Source organism: Phascolarctos cinereus, unplaced genomic scaffold (assembly GCF_003287225.1).
Source record: "Phascolarctos cinereus isolate Bilbo 61053 unplaced genomic scaffold, phaCin_HiC Scaffold_4;HRSCAF=312, whole genome shotgun sequence".
Taxonomy (NCBI): Eukaryota; Metazoa; Chordata; class Mammalia; order Diprotodontia; family Phascolarctidae; genus Phascolarctos; species Phascolarctos cinereus.
Genome location: NW_027555847.1, coordinates 427,911,593 through 427,939,548, shown reverse-complemented (window position 1 = coordinate 427,939,548; position 27,956 = coordinate 427,911,593).

Here is a 27,956-nt window from a genome sequence, read left to right as displayed (position 1 = left end):
CCCCAAACCCCTCCAAATACCTATAAAAATGGCTCTAAACAAATTCCAAGGCAGCTTAACCCACAAAAAGACAGAGTGAAACAAATTTCCAGCCCAAGACAACCTGGATGATTGATCAGAAAGGTATATCTTGCCAGGCTGGGAGCAGAGCACAGAGTGGAATGGGCATGCAGGCCGCAGCAAACCTGGAGCAGGCATCAGTGGACTGAATCGTGGGCAGCTGTGGTGGTTTCCAGACTCCTCAATCCACTAATGCCAAAGACAACTTAGAAGGTCAGTGGGAAAAGTCTGTTTCTGCGGTACTGAGAGAGAAAAGCAGGGTCTCAGCTCCATTCCCCAAGAGCATGGCCCTGGGGTGGGCAGCTGCTTTCTGAGCTTCCAGCCCACAGACTGAGGGGAAATCCAGTGGCTGACCAGAGGAGGATTGTAGGGATCTCTTTACCAGTGCTGAGGCAGGAATCTCTTGCTTTGCCCGTGCTCGGATCTGGGTCACAGGTCTGGACGAGGGTCCTGGGGTGAGGAGGAATGCTGGCAGGGTGGAGCTTGTAGTGGGTGCGGACAGTAAATCTTCCTCACAGTTCTAGGACAGAAAGGAGTACTTGTGGTCACTAATAGACCACACCACAGGCCAGGAAAGGAGTAAACATCTCACCCATTATCATACCTCCTTGCAAGAACTGAAAATTTAAAGATCCCTTCAAGTATCTCTGAAAACAGCTATATAAACCCCCAAAGCTTGGGACAGTACATTCTCCACATTGGAAGCAGACTCTTACCTTAACAAAGAGTTTAAAACTCAAGTAATTGGCTGGGATCATGAGCAAGCAGCACAGAAAGAGTCAGACTATATTATCTTACTTTGGTGAAAAAGAAGATCAAAATATACAACCAGAAGAAGACAATAAAGTCAAAGCTCCTACATCCAAAGCCTCCAAGAAAAATATGAATCAGTCCCTGGCCTTGGAAGAGCTCAAAAGGGATTTTGAGAAGCAAGTAAGGGAAGTAGAGGAAAAACTGGGAAGAGAAACGAGAGTGATGCAAGACAATCATGAAAAACAAGTCAACAGCTTGCTAAAGGAGACCCAAAAAAATACTGAAGAAACTAACACTTTAAAAAATAGCCTAACCCAAATGGCAAAAGAGGTCCAAAAAGCCAATGAGGAGAAAAATGCCCTAAAAAGCAAAATTGGCCAAATGGAAAAGGAAGTCCAAAAGCTTACTGAAGAAAATACTGCCTTAAAAATTAGAATAGAACAATTGGAGGCTAGTGACTTTATGAGAAATCAAGACACTGTAAAACAAATCCAAAAGAATGAAAAAATAGAAGAGAATGTGAAATATCTCATTGGAAAAACAACTGACCTGGAAAATAGATCCAGGAGACAGAATTTAAAAATTATTGGACTATGTGAAAGCCATGATCAAAAAAAGAGCCTAGACATCATCTTTCAAGAAATTATCAAGGAAAACTGCCCTGATATTTTAGAACCAGAGGGCAAAATAGAAATGGAAAGAATCCACTAATCTCCTCCTAAAAGGGACCGCCAAAGGAAAATGCTTAAGAATATTGTAGCCAAATTCCAGAGTTCCCAGGTCAAGGAGAAAATATTACAAGCAGCCAAAAAGAAACAATTCAAGTATTGTGGAAACACAATCAGGATAACACAGGATTTAGCAGCTTCTATGTGAGGGTGGAGGGAGGGGTGAGATGGGGTGAAAATTTGAAATTCAAAATCTTGTGGAAGTAAATACTGAAAACTGAAAATAAATAAATTTGTAAAAAAAAAAAGAAGAAGCTAGATAATCCAATAGATGAGAGCATTCTAGACATGGAGTCAGAAAGACCTGAGTTCAGATCCCATCTCAGACACTTACTAGATGTGTGACTCTGGTCAAGTCACCTAAATTGTCAACCTCATTTTCTTCAACTGAAAAATGGAGATATCAATAATATCTACTTTATAGGGTGGTTGTGAGGATTAAATGAGATGGCACATGTAAAGTGCCCTGCAAACCTTAAATCATTATATAAGTGCAAGTTATTATTATTATCATTATTATCTTACTTGTATTTAGAATAAAGCTTTATCTAGTGAAAAAAATAAAATCACTCTGTACTGGGAAAATACTCCAGGAATGTCTACTTCTGCCTTCAAGCTTCCAAGTTTTAATAAATATGTCATTTGTTTTTTTTAATTTGACAAGAGGCTGATACAAAATTTACATTTTTAGGTGTATGAATAAAAAATTAGAGGTGTTATTTTTGAGCTATTTTGTTTAATTGTGCATATTTAATTGATTATGGGGAAATTACTAAAGAAAATTAATTGTTTTGATTAAAAATACTTTACTACCTATTTTATATGAGTATAATTATTGCATAATGAAAACAATTCTCACCAAGGCCAAATAACCATTATGTTTGGCAGCTGATTATCTTATGAGGTAAAACAATTCACTGATGAATATGTCAGAAAATATGTTTTTAGGCTGACCTCAGACTTTTCCCATATAATTTCTGGTTATTCTTTCTGGAGTAACACAAAACACATCTATTCCCTCATCTGCATGCCCACACTTCAAATATTTGAAGATAACATATTATATCATCCCTTATTCTTCTCTATGCCTGGCTAAATATTATAAATCCTTCAAATATTACTTAGGAAACATGTTTTCCATACATCCAACTGCATTGACTATCTACTACTATATGTATTACAGGCTTAGTTGGACTCACTATCAAACATCTGCTATGTGTAAGCCTCTTAAAATGTGAAACTCAATACTGTAAGGGTCTGACTGGTCTGGAATATAGTGGAAATGACATTTATTTTATTTATACATTAAATTTGTTTATGGATTTTAGTAGAAAGTTCATGCCATTATATAGTCATATTTAGCCTCTGATTAACTGAAACACATAGACTTGTATTTCATGAGCTAACATTAAGCCAAATCTCTCCCACCCCTATATTTCAACTTGCTGAAGTAACTTAGAATTCTGATTTCAGTATGTATCCTATTTGGTACCTCTTCCAGAATGGTCATACCTACATTTGATAGGTATGTTTTCTATATCTTCATCCACATAATTAATTAAAAAAAAATGTACAGTAAAAGGACCAGGGCTGAGGATGAAACCCTGGAGTGTGAAGATAGGGCCATTTCTTCAGGCTATCATTGATCTATTAATCAAGGCTGAGTACAATTTTTCACTTAGTTTTACTATTTAGAACATATTTCACTATTCTGTCCATATTGCAATAGTAATAGTGTGATCACCTAGCTTCTATCTCATTATTTTATCCTTAAGAACAATATAAAAAACTTTGTCAAATCTTTTGCTTTTTCAGGGATATATATCTATAGATATTTATAGATATCTATATTTATCTATCTATGTATCTATCCATCTATTATACATACAATAATATATTAAATATATAAGTTACAATTACAATATGTAGTGTATTACATGTATAAATTACAATTGCAATATGTAAAACCAATACTATCAATAAATTATTTGCAGATAATTTGGTCTAACTTTAACCACTAGTTTAATAAGCCTTTCTACAATTTTGTAAAGAATTCATGTCAAAAGCATTTCAGTATTATTTCTGACATTCTCCTTTTTACCAGTCTTTGAAAATTGGGACACTACTATTTCTTGTCCTCCTTCCATTTTCCATGGTTATATACAAGACTTAGTTTCTTCAGCTGTAAAATAGGGTTAATAAGAGGCATATCTGACCAATTTTTCCTGGCGTTGGTCTCCCTGAATCCAGCTTCCTCTCACCTGAGCATTAGAATATTTTTCAACTTTTATTATATACCTAGCCATTAATTTGTATCCTTAAAATCATCCTAGAGATTCCACTTAGCCTCAGTTCTTATGCAGATAATGAATCCTGAACTAGCTATACTTTTCTTCCTTTTCCCTTCTGACCCATTTGTAAACCAGTTAAGCTCTATTTTGTTTGTTTTTTCTCAAGTGCTTTGCCCCCTTAGCTTATTGCCAATCCAGCCCTGCAAAACATAAGTATTAAATTATGCCCATCCTCTGATACTTTCACTCCCACTCAAGTGCTATTCAGTGAAGTTTGAGAAAATCATGAAATCATGCTAATTGAGTCCACCACACATTTTAATTACATAATTTCAATAGGTCTCTCTGCATAGCAAGGTAATGCTTTTATACCTCCCTAACCAATTCACTAACCCACTCACCTCAGTTGCTTTTTCCTAATCTTTTCATTCCTCTTCAAATCTGCCATAGCTCCCTTTCAACCCACCATTTCAGCTGAGAACCTTGCATTATATTTCAAAGGGAAAAAAAAGAGGGCTTTTGCTGAAAGCTCCTCAAATTCCTTCCACCATTACTCATTCTCCTCTTCTTCTAATATGAAGAGAGACTACTTCTTCTGAAGGCAAACCTGTCTATACACTGAAGTATTCTCATTCCATCTAATGACTGATTCCATCCATTGCCTTCAGCAGATTGTTCCCTTTAGTACCTCTGCTATCTCACTAATATTCAATATCTCCTTGTCTACCTCTTTCTTTCTTACCACCAAAAATATGCCTATGTCTCTGTCATCCTCAAAAAAAATCTTAATTTTGTCTTTCTATCTCTTCTAGCTATCATCTCATGCCTCTTCCTCATTTTGTGACTTAACTCCTTGAGAAAGACATCTATAATCAGTGCCTCTGCTTTTTTTCTCATTCTCTACTTTCTGCAGTCTGACTTCCAACCTCACTATGCAACTGAAACTTTTCTCTCCAAAGTTACCAATGATCTCTTAATTGGCAAATTGAATGGCACTTTCTCAGTTCTTATCTTTCTTGCCCTCTCAGCAGCCTTGTTGATTATACTCTTCTCATAAATATTCTCTTATCTCCAGGTTAGCCTCCAGTATATTTGATTGTTTCTTTTCAGTTTCCTTTATTGGAGCTTCATCCAGGTCATGTGTGCTAACTGTGTATGTGCCCCTAAATCTCTGTCTTGAATTCTCTTCTCTCTTTATACCATTTCATTTGGTCATCTCATACACTCTTCTGGATTCAATTATTACCATCAGGCAAATGATTTTCAGATCAGTTTATCCAGCTCCAATCTCTCTGATGACCTGGAGTCTCACATCTCCAACACCCTATTGGACTTTTTCTAAACTGGATGTTCCATAGATATTTTCAACTCAACATGTCCAAAAGGTAACTCATTATTTTCCCCTCAACACTCCCTTTCTCCCTTCCCCTTTCTAACTTCTTGATTACTATTGATAGGAACGCATGATTGCAAACCCATGTGTCATTCTCAACAGCTTACATTCTTTAATCTCCTAATATCCAATCAGATATCAAGTCCTATCAATTCCACCTTTGTAACATCTCTCTTATACACCTTTTTCTTTCCTCTGACACTATCATCACCCTGATGTAGGCCTTTATCACTTTACTCCTGGACTATTAGAATAGACTGCTGGGTGGTATACTTCCTCATGTTTCTTTGTACCTCAGTTTATCCTCCACTCAGATGTCAAATGATCTTCCCAGAACATAGGTCTGACCATTTCATTTATATATTCAAGAAACTCTAGTAGCTTCCTATCAGCTAAAGGATCAAATATAAAATCCTCTTTATAATGTTCAAAGCCTTTAATAACCTGTCCCTGCTTATCTTTCCAATCTTTGTATACTTTACTTATATTTACATACTCTGATCGAGTAATAGTGGCCTCCTTGTTTTTCCTTGCACAAGACACTCCATCTCCCAACTCTGTATTTTCAATGATAGAACCTCAATGCCTTGAATTCTTATCTTGAAAACTCATCTCATTCTTGAAAATTTATCTTTATCTCCTGCCTTGTTAGGGTTCTTTCAAATGTCAGCTAACATCCCACCTTTCATAAGAAGTATTTCCTGATTCCTACTTAATGTTGATGCATTCCCTCTGTCTTATGTTGTCCATATCTTCTTCATACATAGTTGCTGTTCCCACTGTGAGCTCTTGCAAGGAGGGACAATTTTACTGCCTTTCACAAAGAAAAAAAATCCCCCACATCTAGGTCATTTTCAGGCAGATAGTAGGTGCTTAAAATGCTTGACCTATCAAAACTGAAAAGTCGCTGTGTGCAGGTAGGTAAGAAGTTTAGTTTTAATCACCATAATGGCTCTAATAACCATACAAATAATTCTTATGCAAGGCCAAAATGTCCATGTAGAGCAGAGAGACAGGACAGCCTGAACCATAGTTCCTCTATTGTCTGTTCTTACCAACAACAAATTTACTAAGTCCACTCATTTAGAGGCCATTTTCTACCTCTTTTTTTTCTTTTCAGTTTAAGACACTTGTTTAGATTTTCCAAGACTTCAGAAAATATATTCTTACTGAGCCCTGTTAGATATAGTCTATTACTGATCAAGAACTTATTATCTCTGTATTTTAATCCTTATTATAGAATACTAAGCTATCAGGGGCTGCTAGGTGGTGCAGTGGATAGAACACTGGTCCTTAAGTTAGGAGGACCTGAGTTCAAATCTGACCTCAGAGCAAATGCTTGACACTTACTAGCTGTGTGACCTTGGGCAAGTCACTTAACCCCAATTACCCAAAAGGAAAAAAAAGTCTAAGTAGAATACTAAGCCATTCCTGAAACACCCCATTTTTAATTAGCTTTTCACTTCCCAAATATAACTTTCCCTTCTAAAGACCTTGCTTTGGATCAGCAGCAGTGATTTAAAAAAAAAAAAAACCACTACCTGTGCTTCCAAGGTCTTTTCTTTCCCAAGACCGCATACTGCCCTCCAGTTTGTCAATATCCTTCCTAAAATGTGTTAGTCAGAACTAAACACTTCAGGAGGTACACCCAGGAAGAACATCCAGGTCAGGTATAAATATGTAGAGTAGATAAGTGCCAACTAATTGGGCCTTCAGCAATGCTGGTGTAGCAGAGCTCAGAAGATAGGAGATGCAATTTTTTTTGACTCAGAAGACTGTAAATCATATAAAAACATTCTGTTCTTTCTTAGCATCCCATTATCTATCTTGAACAGCAATTTGCTTTTTGTGTTGTTTGTTCCACATATCCAGCTTGAAAACATTTTTTCCTTAATGGAGCACACAGAAGCAAAACAATTGTTGAATAGTTTGCTGTTCTTCGTGCTGCATCTTCCCATTATACCATCTTCCAGAAGAAATGGGTCTAAGTAAAATGGCATAGTAGAAAGAGTATTGTATTTGTTGTCATAAGACATGGGTTCGATTTTTAGTCCCAGCATTTATGAGCTCTGTGACATTGGATAAGTCACTTAAATTCTCTGAACACTTGTTTTCATATTTATAAAATGAAGTCAACAAAATTGTCTTATTTCTCAGAACTGTCACATGTAAACAAGAATTGTTATTTTTACAAACATATACTTTAATGTTCTCTTCAGCTTATTCAGTGATTTAAAAATTCCTCTTCTTTTGTAAACGTTATATATGAAACATGCACCGCCTCATGGTTCAGACACAGAAAACATGATGATATAAGGAGCATAATCTGTCTAAGCCACATTCTTAAAATGAATGAAGATTTTTATTACTAGTTTATATTAGGTTCAATTAATTAACTTGATTTTGAAGGAAAACAAAATATAGAAATATGATTTGTCTATGCCTGTGAATGTATGGATCAATATTTATAATTGGAAGCTAATGCATATTGTTTTACTGAAATTCAGAAGATGTGAAGGAAGAGATTAATGAAATAAAAAATAAGTCTTTAGGCCTAAAAAATATTTCCATGCATTCTAGGTGGAAAATGCAGCATATATTTCAGATTAAGAATTTTCAATTTCTGTTCTATTCTATGCATGTAGCAAAAAAAAAAAATGGCTACTTACTCAATTTTTGTATGAAATTTATAAACATTTTGAGCAATTTTATTCCACCCAATTATGGGAGAATTGGTTTCATTAGTGGAGGGAATATCTACTTACTGTTCACAAAATCTATGGGACCATACCTAGCTGTCCTTCTGCATTGTCCTGACAAAAGGTAGCATGTCACAGGAATAACTTCTATGCTACCCACTAAGGACATTTATTGCTTACTTTAAGTTTTTGATTGATATTTTCTGTTTCTTACATTACCATAATTATGCTAAGGGTCTTTCTTCCTCTTCCTTTCAGTCAGCCCATTTGACAAAAAGTATTTTTTTGAGAGGAAAAAAATCAGTACAACATTATCATACAATGAAAAAGTCTGAAAAATATTCAATATGTAATATCTGTGGACCTTTGACCAAAGGGCAGGTAAAAGGTGTCTTCTTGTAACTATTTCAAGTCCTGCTGGTTCTTTATATTTTATTACTTACTTTTGGTATTTGGGTGTGTATGTTTTTCCCCCATTTATGTCACTATATTTACTGTGTATATTGTTTTCTTGGCTCTACCTATTTCATTCTGAATAAGTTTGTATAGATTTTTCCATTCTTCTCTATATGCATCACATGAATAATTTGCATAGCACAATATTCCTTTACATTCATATACCACAATTTGTTTAGCCTTTCTCTAATTAATGGAGAGCTATTTTGACTGCAATTCCTAACCATCACAAAAATCCTGATACTGATATTTTGTTATATATGGGGGCTTTTTTCTTATAAGTTGATTCCTTCTGGCATAAAGCCAGTAATAGACTTTCTAGTTCAAAAGATATGGATGTTAGTCACTTTGCATAATTCCTACTTGCTTTACAAAATAATTCTACGATTTCACAGCTCCACCAACTATGTATTGTGTACTTATCAACTTACAACCCCTCCAATATTGAATCTTGCCTTTTCCTGTCATTGTTGACAATTTGTAGGATTTGGCATGAAACCTTATAATTATTTTGATCTACGTTTATCTTGTTATTAATACAATGGAGCATTTTTTTCATATCATTGAGAATACTTTGAAATACTTTCTTTGAGAACTCTGTTTATATCTATTGACCATTTATCTAATGGAGAATGGCTATTATACACACACACACACACACACACACACACACACACACACACACACCTGTATGTGTTTGTATAGTTTATATATACTTGTATACCAAATCCTTATTGGAGAGATGTAATATAAAGATTTTCCCCTCATTTGAGAACTTCCCTTAGATGCATGTTTTTTTCAAAAGCTTTTCAGTTTTAGGTAATCAAAGTTAACTAGGCTATATTTTGTAATTGCCTCTATTTTTCTATGGCTAAGAAAATATGTCCTACTCATAGTTCCAAGAGGCATATAAAATGTTACTCTTCTAATTTTTTTTTCTTATACTATTCTTTTTAATATTAAGGTTATGTGTTCATTTAGAATTTATTGTGGAGCATGTTACAAGCTATTGACCTAATCCTAATTTATGCCAGACTATTTTTTACTAGAAGTTTTCATCCAATAAGGAATTTTTTCCTAGTTATTTTAAATTTCCCATTTTATGAAACATTAGGTTACTATGTCTATTATTTCTGATTTCCCTTTTCTACTGTGTTCCATTGATCTTTCTCTCAACGTCTCTCTTCACCAACACCAGATAGTTTTGATGACTGTTTTTTTTTTCCATAATATAGTTTGAGGTTTGGAAGTGCTAATCCTCTTTCATCCCTACTTATTTTCATCATTTCCCTTAAGATTACAGATATTATTTTTAAATGAATTTTGTCATTTTTAAACAAATTATGGAAAATATAACCTTACTAACTTGATTGGTACAGCATCAAATGTGCAAATTAATTCTAATGGTTTTGTCATTTTTATTATATGAGCACAGATTACCATGTGCATTAAATAATCCTCGATCTATTTAAGTTTGAGGAGCTCCTTGCAATTAAATCTACTCAAGGTCTTTTTTTGTGTGTGTTGTTGTTGTTGTTTACTAAATTTATTTATTTTCAGTTTTCAGTATTTACTTGCACCCAGATTTTGAGTTCCAAATTTTCATCCCATCTCACCCCTCCCCCCACCCCAAGATGGCATGCGTTCTGAATATCCCTTCCCCTAGTCTCCCCTCTCTTCTATCTCTTTCCCCCTTCTCTTATCCCCATCCCCTTCTATTTTCCTGTAGGGCAGGACAGACTTCTGCACCCCATTTCCTGTATTTCTTATTTCCCAGGAGCATGTGAAAACTTTTTTTAAACATACATTTTTAAAACTTTAGGCTTCAAATCTTCTTCCTTCCTCCCTCCCTCTACCCACCCTCATTGAAAAGGCAAGCAACTCAATATAGGTTATACATGTGCAGTTATGCAAAACACTTCCATAGTAGACATGTTGTGAAAAATAATCTATTTCCCTTAATCCTACCTGCCCTCCCATTTATTCTATTCTTTCTTTGACCCTGTCCCTCTCAGAAGTATTTGCTTCTGATTACCCCTTTCCCAATCTGCCCTCCTCTCTATCACCCCTGTCTCTTGTCCCTTCTCCCCCTATTTTCCTAGGGTAAGACAGATTTCCTACCCAATTGAATGTGTATGTTATTCCCTCCTTAAGCCAAATCCTATGAGAATAAGATTCACTCATTCCCTCTCACCTTCCCCATTTCCCCTCCACTGTAAGAGCTTTTCTTTCTGTTTTTTTTTTGTGAGATAATTTACCCCATTCTACCTCTCCCTTTCTTCTCCAATATAATCCTCTTCATCCCTTAATTTTATTCTCTGATATGACCTTAATCTTCAACTCACCTGTGCCCTCTATCTATCTATCTATCTATATATACATACATATAATTTTTTTCCTCCAACTACCCTAATACTGACAAAGGTCTCATGAGTTAAAATATCATCTTTCCATGCAGGAATGTAAACAGTTCAATCTTAATAAGTCTCTTATGATTTCTCTTTCCTGTTTACCTCTTCATGTTCCACTGAGTCCTGTATTTGAAAGTCAAATTTTCTATTCAGCTCTGGTCTTTTCATCAGGAATGCTTGAAAGTCCTCTATTTCACTGAATGACCATTTTTTCCCCTGAAGGATTATACTCAGTTTTGCTGGGTAGGTGATTCTTGGTTGTAATCCTATCTCCTTTGCCTCTCAGAATATTATATTCCATGCCCTGCGGTCCTTTAATGTAGAAGCTGCTAAATCTTGTGTTATCCTGATTGTGTTTCCACAGTACTTGAATTGTTTCTTTTTGGCTGCTTGTAATATTTTCTCCTTGACCTGGGAACTCTGGAATTTGGCTATAATATTCCTAGGAGTTTTCCTTTGGGGATCTCTTTCAGGAGGAGATCTGTGGATTCTTTCAATTTCTATTTTGCCCTCTGGTTCTAAATATCAGGGCAGTTTTCCTTGATAATTTCTTGAAAGATGATGTCTAGGCTCTTTTTTTGATCATGGCTTTCAGATAGTCCAATAATTTTTAAATCTCTCTCCTGGATCTATTTTCCAGGTCAGTTGTTTTTCCAATGAGATATTTCACATTGTTTCTAATTTTTCATTCTTTTGGATTTGTTTTACAGTGTCTTGATTTCTCATAAAGTCACTAGCTTCCAATTGCTCTATTCTAATTTTTAAGGAAGTATTTTCTTCAGTAAGCTTTTGGACTTCCTTTTCCATTTGGCCAATTTTTTTTTAGGGCATTTTTCTCCTCATTGGCTTTTTGGACCTCTTTTGCCATTTGGGTTAGGCTATTTTTTAAGGTGTTATTTTCTTCAGTATTTTTTTGGGTCTCCTTTAGCAAGCTGTTGACTTGTTTTTCATGATTTTCTTGCATCACTCTCATTTCTCTTCCCAGTTTTTCCTCTACTTCCCTTACTTGCTTCTCAAAATCCCTTTTGAGCTCTTCCAAGGCCAGGGACTGATTCATATTTTTCTTGGAGGCTTTGGATGTAGGAGCTTTGACTTTATTGTCTTCTTCTGGTTGTATATTTTGATCTTCTTTTTCACCAAAGTAAGATAATATAGTCTGACTCTTTTCGTGCTGCTTGCTCATGATCCCAGCCAATTACTTGAGTTTTAAACTCTTTGTTAAGGTAAGAGTCTGCTTCCAATGTGGAGAATGTACTGTCCCAAGCTTCAGGGGTTTGTATAGCTGTTTTCAGAGATACTTGTAGGGACCTGTAAATTTTCAATTCTTGCAAGGTGGTATGATAAGGGGTGAGGTGTTTACTCCTTTCCTGGCCTGTGACCACAAGTATTCCTTTCTGTCCCGTAACTGTGAGGAGGGGTTCCTCTCACAGCCACTACAAGCTCCACCACACCAGCGTTCTTCCTCACCCAGCACCACCCAGAACTGTGACCCAGATCCAAACACGGGCAAAGCAAGAGATTCCTGCCTGCAGCTGGCAAAGGGATCCCTGCAATCCCTCTCTGATCAGCCACTGGATTCCCCCTCAGTCTGTGGGTCGGAAACTCGGGAAGCAGCTGCCCCCCCAACCATGCTCTTGGGGAATGAAGCTGAGACCCCGCCTTTCTTTCTCAGCAGCAACAGAAACAGACTTTTCCCACTGACCTTCTAAGTTGTCTTTGGCATTAGTAGGTTGATACACCTTTCTGATCAATCATACAGGTTGTCTTGGGCTGGAAATTTGTTTCACTCTGTCTTTTTGTGGGTTCTGCTGCTTCAGAATTTGTTTAGAGCCATTTTTTATGAGTATTTGGAGGGGTTTGGGGGAGAGCTTAAGCAAGTCACTGCTTTCACTCTGCCATCTTGGCTCTGCCCAGCTAATTCTACTTTTTAAGGAGTTCTTTTCAATGAATTTTTGTGGCTCTTTTTCCATTTGCCCCATTCTGCTTTTCAAGGCATTGTTCTCTTCCTTGTATGTTTCTGCTCCTTTCACCATTTGGCTTATTCTGTTTTTCAAGATGTTATTTTCTTCCCCTCCCCTCACTTAATATCTTATTTTTTCCAATTGCATGTAAAGATAGTTTTCATTCACTTTTTCATTTATTCACTTTTGTAAGATTTTGTGTTCTAAAATTTTTTTCTCCCTCTCTCCCTCCCCTCTCCCTTCTCCAAGATTTCAATCTGATACAGGCTATGCATGAACAATCATACTAAATATATTTTCACATTAGTTATATTGTGAAAGAAGAATCAGAACAAAAGGGGGGGAAACCCTGAGAATGAAGAAACCAGAGAGAGAGAATAATATGCTTCAATCTGCATTCAGAATCCATAGTTCTTTCTCTGGATGTGAATTGCATTTTCCATCTTGAGTGTTTTGGAATTGTGTTAGATCATTTTATTGCTCAGACAAGCTAAGTCTATCAAAGTTGATCATCACATAATGTTTCTGTGTAAAATATGTGTACAGTATTCTCCTGGTTCTGCTCATTTCACTCAGCATAAGTTCTTGTAAGTCTTTACAAATTTTTCTGAAATCCACCTTCTGATCATTTCTTATAGCACAATAGTATTCAACTACATTAATATACCATAAATTGTTCAGCCAATTTATGGGCATCCTCTCAATTTCCAATTCTTTCCCACCACAAAAAGAGCTATTATAAATATTTTTGTACATGTGGGTCCTTTTCCCATTTTTGTGATCTCTTTGGGATGCAGATATAGAAGTGGTATTGCTGGTTCAAAAGGTATGGATAGTATTATAGCACTTTGAGCATAGTTCCAAATTGCTCTCCAAAATGGTTGAATCAGTTGACAACTCCACCAACAATGCATTAGTATTCCAATTTTCTCACATCTTCTCCAACATTCAGCCTTTTCCTGTTTTGTCATGTTAAACAATCTCATAGGGGTGATGTGGTAGCTCAGAGTTGTTTTGATTTGCACTTCTCTAATCAATAGTGATTTAGAGCATTTTTTCATTTGACAATGGATAGCTTTAATTTCTTCATCTGAAAACTGCCAGTTCATGTCCTTTCACTATATATCAATTGGGAAATGATTTGCATTCTTACAAATTTGACTCAGTTCTTTATAGATTTTAGAAATGAGTCCTTTATCAGAGACACTGGTTGTAAAAATTCTTTCCCAGCTTTCTGCTTCCCTTCTAATCTTCATTTCATTGGCTTTGTTTGTGCAAAAACTTTTCAATTTAATGTAAGAAAAATTATCCATTTTCCATTTCATAATGTTTTCATCTCTTTTTAGTCATCAGTTCTTCCCTTCTCTATAGATCTGACAGGTAAGCTATTTCTTGCTCTCCCAATTTTCTCATGGTATCACCTTTTATGTCTAAATCACTTATTCATTTTGACCTCATCTTAGTATATGGTGTTAGATGTTATTCTATGCCTAGTTTCTGCCATACTATTTTCCAGCAGCTTTTTGCCAAATAGTGAATTCTTATCCCAGAAGCCAGAGTCTTTGGTTTTATCAAACAAGAGGTTACGATAGTCATTGACTACTGTGTCTTGTTTACGTAACCCATTCCACTGATCCATTATTCTATCTCTTAGGCAGTACCAAATAAGTTTAATGATTGCTGCTTTATAACACAATTTTAAATCAGGTACTGATAGGTCATTTCCCCTTGTATTTCTTTTCATTAATTCTCAAAGTGTTATTTTCTCAAGTATTTTTTGTGCTTCCTTTATCAAACTGTTGGCTCTTTTTTTCTCTCTCTCTCTTATAATTTTTTTTGCATTACTCTTCTTCCTCTTCCCAATTTTTCCTACACCTTTCTTACTTGATTTTTGAAATCTTTTTTGAGCTCTTCTATGGCCTAAGACCAATTCACATTTTTCTGTGAGGCTTTAAATGCAGGAATTTTGACTTTGTTGTCTTATTCTAAGTGTACGTTTTGGTCTTTCTTGCCATCATAGTAATTTTCTAGGATCAAAATATTTTTTCTCTTGCTTGCTCATTTTCTAGCTTATTTCTTGACTTTTAACTCTATGCTAAAGTGGGGCTCCACTTCCCAAGTGGAGGGGGTACTTCCCCCCCTTAATTTTTTTTTTGTACAGCTATTTTCAGAGGTAGTTCTGGGGACCTACCTGTAAGTTGTCTTATGATTTAGGGCAAAATGCATTTACTGCTCTCCTGTACTGTGTACTGCTTTGTGAACAACCACAAGCACTCATTTCAATCCTGGACCTGTGACCAGGGTCCCTGCTTTCCTGTGGCCACAAACTCTGGTGTACTATTGCTCCTCCTCACACTGGGACTAAGACCCAGGGCTGTGACACATACCCAAATATAGTCAATGCAGCAGAGTCTTGCCCCTGGTGCCAGCAAAGGAACCCCTGTGAATCTCTTTCTGACCTATTGTTTCATTCCTTTACCAACTATGGGCTCAGAGATCTCAAATCCATCACTGATGCCACTGATTCAATCACCTGGAGGCCTACTCCTGGTTTTTTGTTGTCAAGTCTGCACTGGTGTAGCCTTTGCTAGACTGTGCTCTTCAATCATACTGGTGCAACATACCTTTCCTGCCAACATCTAAGTTGTCTTGGGCTGGAAAATTGTTTTACTCTTTTTAGAATCATTATTTAAAGGTATTTGAAGGAGTTTAGGGGAGAGCTGAGACAAGTCCCTGCTTTTACTACACACCTTGGCTTTGCCTTCTTTTACATCTTTAATAATCTGCTTCATTATTATGTTCAAAGAGGACTTTAGTAAGCTGAAGAGTGTTCAGAGAAAGGCAACCAGAATGATGAAGGGTCCTGATTCCATATCATATGAGAATCAAAGGAAGTGAAAATCATTAGTTTGTAGAAAAGAAGACTCAGGGGAAACATGGATACCTGTCTTTCAGTATTAGAAGAATTATCCTATGGTTTGGTTTCACTACAGAGAACAAAACCCTAAACAATTGCTAGAAGTTAAAAAGATGCCAATTTAAGCCTGATGTTGGAAAACAAAGAATAAATCCAAACTTCCTTACAATCAGCTCTGTTCAAAAAATGGAATGGGCTGCCTGAAAATATAGTAAATTTTTCCTCCTTGGTGGTCTTCAAACAGAGGCTGGAAGATCACTTACTTGTCAAATACACTATAAAGAGGATTTTGTGCATGAGAAAAACATGAAATTTTGCTGACTGGGTATAATATATATTTTATATATTTTTAAAATCTTTATTGATGTATTTTTATTTTACAACCATTTTCAGATTATTCTCACTCCATGAGACTTCTCTTGTAACCAAATAAAACAGTTTAAGCAAAACCAATAATCCAGTGGGCTCATAAGAAAGTGCATGCAGCATAGCACATTTGTGGCATATCCCTCAACTGACCTATTTTGTTAAAGTGTTGTTTCTTTTAATAAATGGAAATCTATTTTCTCTCTCTCTTGTTCCCAAAACCATGAAAGAAAAGAGGGAAAGAAGAAAAACAAACCTCTTGTATACACATAATCAAGCCAAATAAATTTCCCCATCGTATACTAAAATATAACATACGTGCACATATATATGTATATATGTATGTGGATATATATGTTTGTAAAAGGAGTGTGTGTGTGTGCGTAGATTCTTATCTGCCCCCTAAATCCATCATCTCTTTTTCACTTTGTCAGGTAGTTGATATGATATAGTACCCTGGAATCATGATTCTATCCTCCCTTACCAATAGACACTGTGTAAGTATCCTCCTCAACAAAGCTTGCGTGTTTGATATTCTCTCTCTCCGCTTGACTTATGGTATGTTTTGTTTCCTGTTGACACACCTTCTATCCAGCTATTTCTTTCCTTTGAAGCATGAACCTTTGCCCAAGAATGTGACTAGTAATTCAGCAGCCATATCCATATCTCAAATCTTGGACTTAGAGATAAGGAAAGCAAGGGCTTACCTGTGTGCCTCAATGGCAGGGCCCTCTTTCTTCCTTATGTCAAGGTTGTGACTTGAGGCTGTGCCCCCAAATGAGCCATGTCACTCAAGTTTTTCCACAACCCGTATGAGAGAAATATTGGAGATTGCTGCCTTTCCTTGTACTGAGAGTTTAGTATTCTTAACCTCATAGAGTTTGTTATCATAACAATTGGTAATAGACATTCCAAAGCTAAAGCTGTCAAAGCAGAACTCTGAATAAAGGCACTGCGCCTTATTAATTCCTCTGTGTCTCCTAGATTCCAACATAATATGTTGTAGATATAGTAGGAACTAAATAAATATTAGCATATTATGAATATGCATGTCTGGATAAGGCTTTAAATAGTATTTAAATGGTTAAACAATCAAATGGCACTGACAGAGTTTTGTAGCTAAGTTTCTCCATTCAAATGCCTCTTCCTCAAAAATCTGGACCTCAGATGAATCTAACGAACAGAAGCTAAGCCTTGAAGGAGTCTATTCTAAATCTGATTAAAAAGGGTAAGACACATGCCTTGAGAAAAATCAATAAGACTCAAAGTTTCAGTTCTTCCTAAGGTGTGTAATCAGTCAGGTGAGAATTTGTTTTCCTTCCTGAACCCTAACAGGAACTCAGTGTGACATACATAAAATGAAGCTTCTGTGAAACTGTATTCATACAGTTACATTGAGGTCATATAACCTTAAATTTAATATTCATGTGCTGTCTAGAAACTGCAGACTTGATACATGTTTGAACCTTATAAACAGAGCTAATGGGGAAAAAAAACAGACACATGAAAATACAATTTATTAGACAGGAAAAAATGTTATGTTTTGCTGGTTTATTTTTCCCAGAAGGAAAAAGGTCACACTAAAGCAGACAAAGGACCAAGAATAAAGATTTATTAAAAAATATAAACCAAAAGCCATGCAGAAACATAAAGAAATTAAGTACAATACAGTAGATGAAATCTGCATAACCAGAGAAAAAGTTATAAAGACTTTCTCTAAACAGAATGAAATGGATAATACTAGAGACAATAGGGTAGCAAAAATAAGCGCAAGCAACAGTGGAGATAAATAAAATAAATTAACATTAAGAAATAACTGATCTTTATTTTGATTAAAAGATTGGCGTATCTCCTATAACTATACAAAATGCATCTAATTTATATTCAAGTATTTAAATCTCTTCAGTTTAGAAGACAGTTTGGCAGGCATTCACTATCTAACAATGAGCTCAAAGGACAGAAACTGTCGTTCTTGAAACCAAAGTAAATTTAGCACATTAATTGCTTATTCTTTAAAGTAACTCCTTTAGAAGTAAAAAAGGATAAAAATCGCCTATAACATGATCAAATATAAACTTGCTAAATTCAACATAAATTGCTACATGCTATATGTACAAGATGTCTTTTTATCATCACTACTAAGTAATGTATGTGTCTGCAAATCTATAATAGGAATCATTAGTTGAAGGAGGCAAGAATAATTAGGAAATTCATACTTAAATACATTGAGAAAGACTTATTTTATAGGTTTTGACATGTACAGCCTCCTCTATGATGATATACATATACACATATGCACACACATATGTGTGTATATGTGTGTCTATATATATTATATATACATATATACATACATATATACATATACATATTATATATGTGTGTGTGTGTGTGTGTGTGTGTGTGTGCGCGTGTGTGTGTGTGTTCATAGAGGATACATGCTCTCTAGATAGATAGACAGACAGATAGATTGATCTTCCCTTCTGGAAATAATACTTGGCTCAAGGAGATCATGAAGTCATTGAAATGAGTGGTATAGATTCTAAGTATTGGGGCCAGACAGATTTGTGGGTAATATGTGAAAATCTGTGCCAACATCAGCCTTTTACTATGCAGAATGTGGCAGATGAAGCAGATAATCAATAATTAACCTGTATGGTTCTATGTCCCTATTCTGTAGGACAAACTTTCATTTTCATAGTGTAAGTAAATGAACCTATAGTGCATGATATATAGAATTAGATTTTATAAATAATTTTAAGTAATATTTATTAATCAGTTAATAAGCTTTTATAAAGTGTTTACTGTGTGCCAAGCATTGTGCTAATCACTAGGCATACAAAAAGACATTTATTCTGACTAAGAATTAATACTAATATTTGGTGACTTTTACATCATATACAAAATATATCAAATGTTTTTATATTAAAGTGTTAAATATAGTACATAATTTGTTTACGTGAAAGTAAATTTCAAAGTTGTTCTGAGATATTAATAAGAAATATACGTTAAATGAACCAGATGGTGTATTTTTTCCTAATGTTTTCTTTTGGTTGATTTGGGCAAGAACTCTGTAATTCAAGGTAAATAGAATGAGGCATGCAGAGCCAGCATGGATCTGGCTATAGACAGGGTTTTATTTCCTGAACTATCTTATGTAGTAAAATCTTATACTCTGTATTTTCTTTCAGTCCAAGTATGATCCAGTTAATATGAGCTTTAACAAATCATCATTACTTCTTCCAAGCTTTTACTAGAACTATGTATTTGAAGAAAAAAATATACAAAAAATAATACGCTATTCATTTAAAGAATGGAATTTACTGAAAAAAACTACAACATTAGAATTTCTGGGCTAATTAATTATATAGTATGAAATAATGAATGAATTAACATATTTTGTTGGGAGAATATAAGCCTGATCTTAGTTATCATATGTTTCCTTTGGCTAGAATGATTTGTACCTTTCTATTCTTTTCATCTATTCATGTGACTATTTTAATAACTCACTAAAATATTATGATAACTAATTCATATATACCTAAAACTTTAGGTCTAAGTATCTAATCCACTGTAGGTAATGAATATACTATGTTATCACAACTGTCTAAGTATCATTAATCTAATATAAATTTTTCATAATCTTAGAGGTAAGTCATCAGAGCATCCTATTGCTGAGATACTTTTATGCTTTAACAAATTCAACAATAATATCATTTCCATTTATGTTCATCCCCAGAAATGATAATGAATAAATGAAAGTGTTTAATGTTGGATGCCTTCTACAATTCTATATACTCATCTTTTGCATATCATGGATAGTATTCACTGATAGCTAGTTATGGCTATACCCATATAAATCAATGGATAAACCAAGAAAGATGTATTTACTTCATTGTAATTATGTCTTTGAGAGTTGTCTAAGACTCAGAGACATTAAGCTTCTAATCAGTAAGATGAGAGGTCTGGACTAGATGGCCTTTTAAAGTGCCTTCCAGATCTAAATCAAAGATCCTTTAAAGTCAGTTGCCCATGGTCACACAGCTAGTGTTGGAGGTAGAGTTTAAATTGAGATTGCTTCTAACTGTAGGTACAGTGCTTTTCCTGCAGTGCCATGATGTATCTTATGAAGGAAAAAGGACTTCAACTGGACTGTGAAATTTATTAGGATGGTAAATGGAGAACAAATACTAGAGAAATGAAAAGCAGACTCCAAGTCAGCAAAGGGAAAATGTGTGTAGGAAGAAATGAGCAGACTAGCCAGATTACTTGTTATATATTGGAAATAAGCTGAAAAATAAGATTAGATAGAGTAAGGTCAGATTAGGGAAAGGTTTAAAAAATAGGCATAAGATTTAGGGCTCACTCGGGCAATAAGTAGGAAATCACTATAAATTCTTGAATAGAAGAGTGACAGAATCATAAAACCAAAGGATTAGAATCTTTAGAGATGGAAGAAATTCCAAAGGTCATAGAATTAACTGAGTAATTTTATAGATGAAGAAAAAATCCTAAGTACAAAGCGAGGTTAAGTGATTTTCTCAACTTCACCTAGCACTAACAGTAGCAGAAACAGAATTCTATCCTAAATATTCTGATTCCAAAGCAAATGTTCTTTCAAAGAATCAGAATGTAAGAAATAGAAAGGACCTTAGTGAAAATCTGGTATAACATTCTGTTTTACATATGAAGAAACTGTGGCCCATAGGGTAAATTAGCTGCTTGATATCATTCTTAGTGAGAAAGACTAGAACCCATGCCCCTTCTAATCCAAAGTCTGTCCTAATGTTTTACATCATGACAACTTAATTCTCCTAGAACCATAAATATTAGAGCTGAAAGCTACATTAGAGATCTTTACATACAATTCCTTATTTTATAGGCAAGAAAACCGAGGCCCAGAGAACAGAAATAACTTACCTCAGGTTCTCCTATCTGTAAACGCATCTCTCTTTTCCACCAAACCATTTGGTATCCATGTCAGAGATATGGTTGTGGAGATCAAGGAAGAGAGGGAACCAAAATATTTTTCATTCTCTATGTACACATTTATAGCATAGATCAAATCATTATGCTTCATCTTTGTTTAACCAAAGCATAGTATATACTTATGACATCAATATACAACATTTCAAATGTAAAATGGATGGTAAAATAATACAATTATTCCATAACAGAATGCTATTTTTAAAAAGTAGGTAGTAATGTTAGTAGATTTTGGAATATTTATAAATTGAGGCTTCTGTCCAATGGTTTAAGTTATGAAAAATTCCTCCCCTTTACTGACAATTTCAATTACACCTGATATGATGCAGCACATGAAAGGAGCTATAAACATATATATCAAGTTTGTCAATTTCTCATATTAATCAAAGGTGGGACATAAAGCTCAGAAGTTTCTTTCTTCTTTTTTAGCAAGGCAATCAGGGCCAAGTGATTTGCCCAGGGTCGCACAGGCAGTAAGTGTCAAGTGTCTGAGGCTAAATTTGAACTCAGCCCTTCCTAACTTGAGGGTTGGTGCTCTATCCACTGTGCCACTTTGCTGCTCTCAGAATCAACTTTTTAAAAAGAGATCTTGGCATAGTAAAACAGGGGCCAAATCATTAAAATACAATTTACTAGGAACACATGCAAAATATTACACTTGAGTTCAAGCAATCAACTTCAAAATACAAAATGTAGGAAGCATGGCTAGACAGTAATACGTCTCCTAACATAACAGAAACTTTAGTGCATAGAAAACCTAATAGGAAAGCCAAATATATAAGGAAAACAGTAACATAAACCTAAGTGCCACTGAGGAAGACATAGATTGCAAGACTAGGGAGGTAGTAGTCTCACAGTATTTTGCTCTGATTAAAACACATCTTGAGCACTAAGGTTTCCTATTCATTACCATCATAAAACTATATCTTCTGCCTTCAGAATCTGACCTCACTCTGTATCTAATGTCATTTTTTTCACTGATTCTCAAAATGTACTAGACAGTCAGCCTAGACAACCCCCTCTCTGCTCTTCATTAGCACTGCTTAAAAGTTTTTTTAAACCTCTGAACCTGGAGTTAAGAAGAACTGAATTCAAGTCTTAGTCTGAGACACTTCCTAGCTACATGACCCTGTGCAAATCATTTAGCCTCTGTTTGCCTTAGTTCCCTCATCTGTAAAATAGGAGAAATCAAAGCACATACCTCCCAAGGTTGTTGTGAGGATTAGATGAGATTATAATTACAAAGCACTTAGCACAGTGCCAGGTACATAGTAAATGCCTGACAAAGGTTTGTTGATTGATTTAAGAATGCTGACAAAGTAAAAATCATTCATAGGAGTACATCAGAATTATGATGAATCTTGAAATAATAATGATAGATAGCATTTAGTAGAACTTTCAGGTTGTCAAGTTTTTTTGCTTTGTTTTGTTTTGTTTTTTACAAATATTATTTCATTTGATACTCACAATAGCCTTGGGAGGTAGGTGCTATTATTATCAACATTTTATAAATGAGAAAACTGAGGGTGACCAAGGTCAGGACTATTCTAGAATTTCACAATTAAGTAAATGTCTGAGGCAAGATTTGAACTCAGATCTTCCTAGCTTTAAATCATTCGCTCTTGTCACTCCACTACGCATCATAGAGATCATTCTGTATGAGGACTGGTTGAGGAAACTGGATTTATTTAGCTTGAAGAAGGGAAGAATTAAGGAGGACATGATAGTTATCTTCAAGAATTAAAAGATCTAGCACATGAAAACCCAATAAGATTCGTTTTACTTAGCACTAGAGGGCTGAAGTAGGAACAATGGGTACAAATTATAGAGGGTAATGTAAGAGGGGGATATAAGGGTGGGGAAAGTTTCAGCAATAATGAGTGTTCAAAAATAGAATAAGTTGCCCCAAGTGAGAGTCATGAGTTCTCCCTTACTAAAGATCTTTAGGCAAAGAAACACTGGATAACTGGATAACTACTTGTTATCTATGTAGTAGAGATACATATTTTTAAGGTCTTGATTGAATTAGATGGCTTCTTATGTCCCTTTCAAATCTTATATCCTGCCACTCATATATATGTATGTATGTGTATATGTGCAGGTATGTATGTGTATATGTGCAGGTATGTATGTATGAATGCATGTATCTCCAGGATATACCTTGTTTGTACATAGTCATTTGCTTGTTATGTCCCATGTCAGATTGTGAGCTCATTAAGGACAGGTCTTTTGTTCCTATTTGTGTTTCTATTGATTTAACATCATGACTGTCACACATTAAGTGCTAATAAATTCATTTTACCAGACATACTCATATTTTAAAATGGTTTAGGAAGTTGAACATAATAATGATACAGATAATGGTTTGTCCATGAGAGAAATTGAAAGCAGGGAGGCCAGTTAGGAAATTGATTCAGCATCAGTGAAGGACATAGATTAGGCAAGGGTCAATAAACTCTGGACAGTGGGTCAAATCTGACCCGTCACCTATTTCTGTCCAGTTGGTGAGCAAAGAATGGAAAAAATTCCCCTTTTTTTATACTCTTGATTCTATTTTCTTTAAACTTACTTGAGAACTTGCCTCATTGATCATTATCATCTCCCATATGATCTCATCTCATCTCATCTCAACTCTCTCTCTCTCTCTCTCTCTCTCTCTCTCTCTCACACACACACACACACACACACACACACACACACAGTAATCTGTTCTTAGCTCATGCGTGTACACAGGAAAGGAAGGAAAGGAAAAGGCTTTTAAATTTTTTTAAAACTCTTATTTCGTTCCTTGGTGGCAAATAGCCTAAACAACCATAATACCATTTGCCAATGCTTTGTGTAGTTACTCTTTGAGCTACCATAAACAAAAACAAAAACAAAAAAACTTCTAGGAATACTGGAAGTGAGATGATGAAGCCCTCCACCCCTCTTACAGAGGAAACAATGAAACAGAATTTGCTTGTGCCACTGTCTTTTGCCAGTTTAGAAACGTTTCCTAAATAATCATGAACATCATTCTGTTACTCTTTATAAGGGGATGAGAAGTGACTCTATTTCCTCTAGGCAGTAATCATAGATGCCTATTAGTCCTCATGTGGCTTAATCACGATCACACAGGTTGGGCTCTTAGAGCCAATGGCTCTGTTTTAGAGGGAATATAGATATAAAGCATACTCAGCTCCTCACTCACGATGGGAAGACAGCTGTATACCTCAATGAGTAGTGTGTCCTGAGTCAAAACCAATTCCCTTTTCTGCTTGGTTGAGGAATTCCTGAGCTTCCTTCATACCTTGTGGTATATACTTCTGCTACATGGCTTTCTTGATGTACTTCTACAGTTTCCATGGCAGGCACAGGAACACCAGGGACTGAGCAATAAGGATCAGGTCAGATTCCACAGCATCTTCTCCTACCTGTTCTCAGGACCCCATAACTCTCTCGCATGATCTCACACTCCTCCTCTACCCCCTTTACTTTGGTCATCTTGGCAGCCCTTCAGTTATAGATGACTCAGGCTTCCAATCCTCTTGAAGAGGATACTCCAGGAATAAGCATTTATACAACACAGACTATATGCCAGGCAATAGGTTAAGTGCTTTACAAATATTATCTCATTGGATTATTACAATATCTACTACAAATGTATCTTATCTAATTTTAACGGAGCCATCACTATTGTATAGTACTCTGTTTTATTCTCCATAATAAACTTTCTATCATACTCCCTACAGTGACTGTTCAAAACCTTCTTTTTTTTTTCCAAAGGCTTCTACATCACCACAACCCTTTGGCTCTCAACAGAAGACCTGTGTCCTATTTTACCAGAAAAGTAGAGATTTTCCATCATGATCACCATCTTTTCTCCTATTTTGTACTCCTCCTGAACCAAATATCATTAAATTGTGAGATCCTTAAAAGTCTTTTCCCTTTCTTTGTATCTTTAATCTTTAGCATAGCACTTGGCTCATAATAGGCCACAATAAATGTTAGTTGACTGATTCATGCACACAAACACACAACTATATACATGCATACACCCCTGACACACACACACACATGCACACACACACACACACACACACGCACACAGATTTCATCTATTTTTCCTTATCTTCCCTAACAAGCCTCAGATTATCCTGAACTTTAACATAGCTGATACCATTTTTATAGAAATATGCCACACTCAAATTAATTCATTATTACCTGTCCTTGATTCCATCTTCTATACATTTCTTTAAAAAAAAAAAAGGAAGTTAGCTAGTGAGTTCCCTGGATATCCATATATGTATCTCCAGATAGAAGGAAAAGTGGAGATAATTGCAGAGAAAACCCCAAATATAGCCTAGAAAGGAATTAGGACATGGTTGGCTTGTATGTCCTTCTTAAGAACAGCCATCCAATGTGGGAAAAATGAGACATTAATGCACCATTTGTGGAGTTGTGAACTGATTCAACCATTCTGTAGAACAACTTGGAGCTATGCCCAAAGGGCTATAAAACCATACATACCCTTTGACCTAGCAATTCAACTACTAGGCCTGTATCCCAAAAGAGATTAAAAAAAAGAAAGAAAGAAAAGGGAAAGGACTTAACATGTACAAAAATATTTATAGTAGCTCTTTTCTGGTGGCAAAGAACTGAAAATTGAGGGGATGCCCATCATTTGGGGAATGGCTGAACAAATTGTAGCATGCGATTAAAATGGAATATCAGTATGCTATAAGAAATGATGGGCCAGATACACTCAGAAAAAACCTAGAAAGACTTACATGAGTTGATACAAAGTGAAATGTACTGTGTAACATAACAGCAATATTATGCAATGATCAGCTGTGAACAATTTAGCTGTTCTCAGTAATACGACGATCCAAGGCAACGATGACCATCCCCAGAGAAAGAACTGATGGTGTCTGAATACAGATGGAAGCATCCTTTTTTTTTAACTTTCTTTATTTTTCTTGAGCTTTTGTCTGTTTTTATTCACAACATGAATATCATAGAAATGTTTTGCATGACTACACATGTATAACCTATAGCAAAATGAATTGCTTGTTTTCTCAATGGAAAAAGCTGAGAGGGAGGAAGGGAAATAATTTGGAACTCAAAAGTTTAAAAGTGAATGTTAAAAATTGTTTTGACATATAACTGGGGAAAAATAAAATGATAGATTAAAAAGAGAGGGAAAAGATTAAAAAAAGGAGTGCCACCCTAATGACAGTACCCTCAGGGGCAGAGGATACTTTCAATGTGTGACTCCCAGGGCTGGTGTGATCTTCCAGAGTGAAGTTTTCTGGTGCATAATAGAGAAAGTCTTTCTACAGCTTGCAGAACTCCAGCAGATAGCTAGGTGAATAATTGAATTCGCATCACTTGGGCTGCCATTTCCTCATTTTATGATCCTGCATCTCTTTTTGCTTTCACAAACTTATAAAAAAAAAAACCTGTCTACACTAGTTTTTACTACTTCCTCACCTCTCATTCATTTCTCAAACCCTTAAAATATAGCTTCCAATCCCACCACTTGACTAAAACTGTTCTCTCCAAGTTTTGCAACCACTCTAACTTTCAAATCCTATGGCCTTTTCTCAGTCTTTGTCTTTTCTGTTCTTTTAACATCTTTTGATGCTGCTAATTATTATTCTCCTCTCTGTCTCTGTCTCTTTGTCTCTGTCTCTCTCTCTGGCCTCTCTCTTTCTTTTCACATTAGGGTCCTTCCAACTCTAATCTCTCCTCTGAGTGACAATCGCTCCTTATAAATTGCCTGATAAACATCTCCACCTGGATGTCTCATAAGTCACACTAAATATCTCTATAACAGAACTCATTGTCCTCTCCCACTAAGTCTACCATTTATCCCTCCTTCAAACTTCCCTATTTCTCTTGATAGCACCTTCAATATCCCAGTCACTCAGGTTAGCAATATTGGAATCATTTTCAACTCTCTTTCCTTACCTCAAATATATGTTGAATTGTCCAGTTTTTTTAACCTGTCTCTGACATCTTTCCTTTGTCTTTTCTTCTATTCAGACAGCCACTACCCTCTAACTTGGATTATTGAAATAGTTTTATAATTGTTCTTTTCTCTTTCTCCAATTTATTCTCTACACAGTTGCCAAAATAAGTTATAAAAAATACTGATTTGATTTGTTAATTTCTTTCTTATGAATCTTTTAGAGGTTCCCTATTGCTTCTATTAAAAGAGAAATTTCCTGGTTTGGCATTTAATGTCCTTCACAATCTGGCTCCAACTTGCTTTTCACAATATTTTTCAAATATTATTGCTCTTCTTCTGTCTGGGTTCTAGCCCAATTTATCCATTAACTGCTCCAGGAACTTTATATTATATCTCCTTCCTCAGTTCCATTGCCTCCCCTCCCCACCCCCCACACATAAGCTAACTCTTATGCTTGGCATGTATTTCCTTCTCATCCTGAACTTCTTTTAAGGCTCAGTTCAGGTGCTAATTCCTGTGGGAAACCTTTACTTATGCCTCTTCATTGTTACTGTTTTCTTATTTGTGTAGATTTTACAGTCACTAAGGAGAACATATATTACTTCAAAGGAGATACAATTTATTGTTCCATATTCTTAACTCTAGTAAATAATACAATGTCTTGGATATAGTAGGTGCTTAACAAATGTTTGTTGAATTGAACTTAATAGAAATATTCACACTTCTGAGCACAAGAGATTGAAAAAATAGTAGTAAAATTATAAGGAATGGTCAAGGAAAGATACAATTTGGGAAGAGGAGATGGGTTTGATTCAGTTCAATTCAACAGTTAATTTATTAAGAACAGTTAAGAAGATCCTAGAAGAGGTTGACAAAATCTCTGATCTCAGATAGTTTGCAGTTTGATAGAAAATAAGTTTTGGGGATGGGGAGTTTTAATATTGTTAAGTCATTTTTCAATAATGTTTGACTCTTCATGACC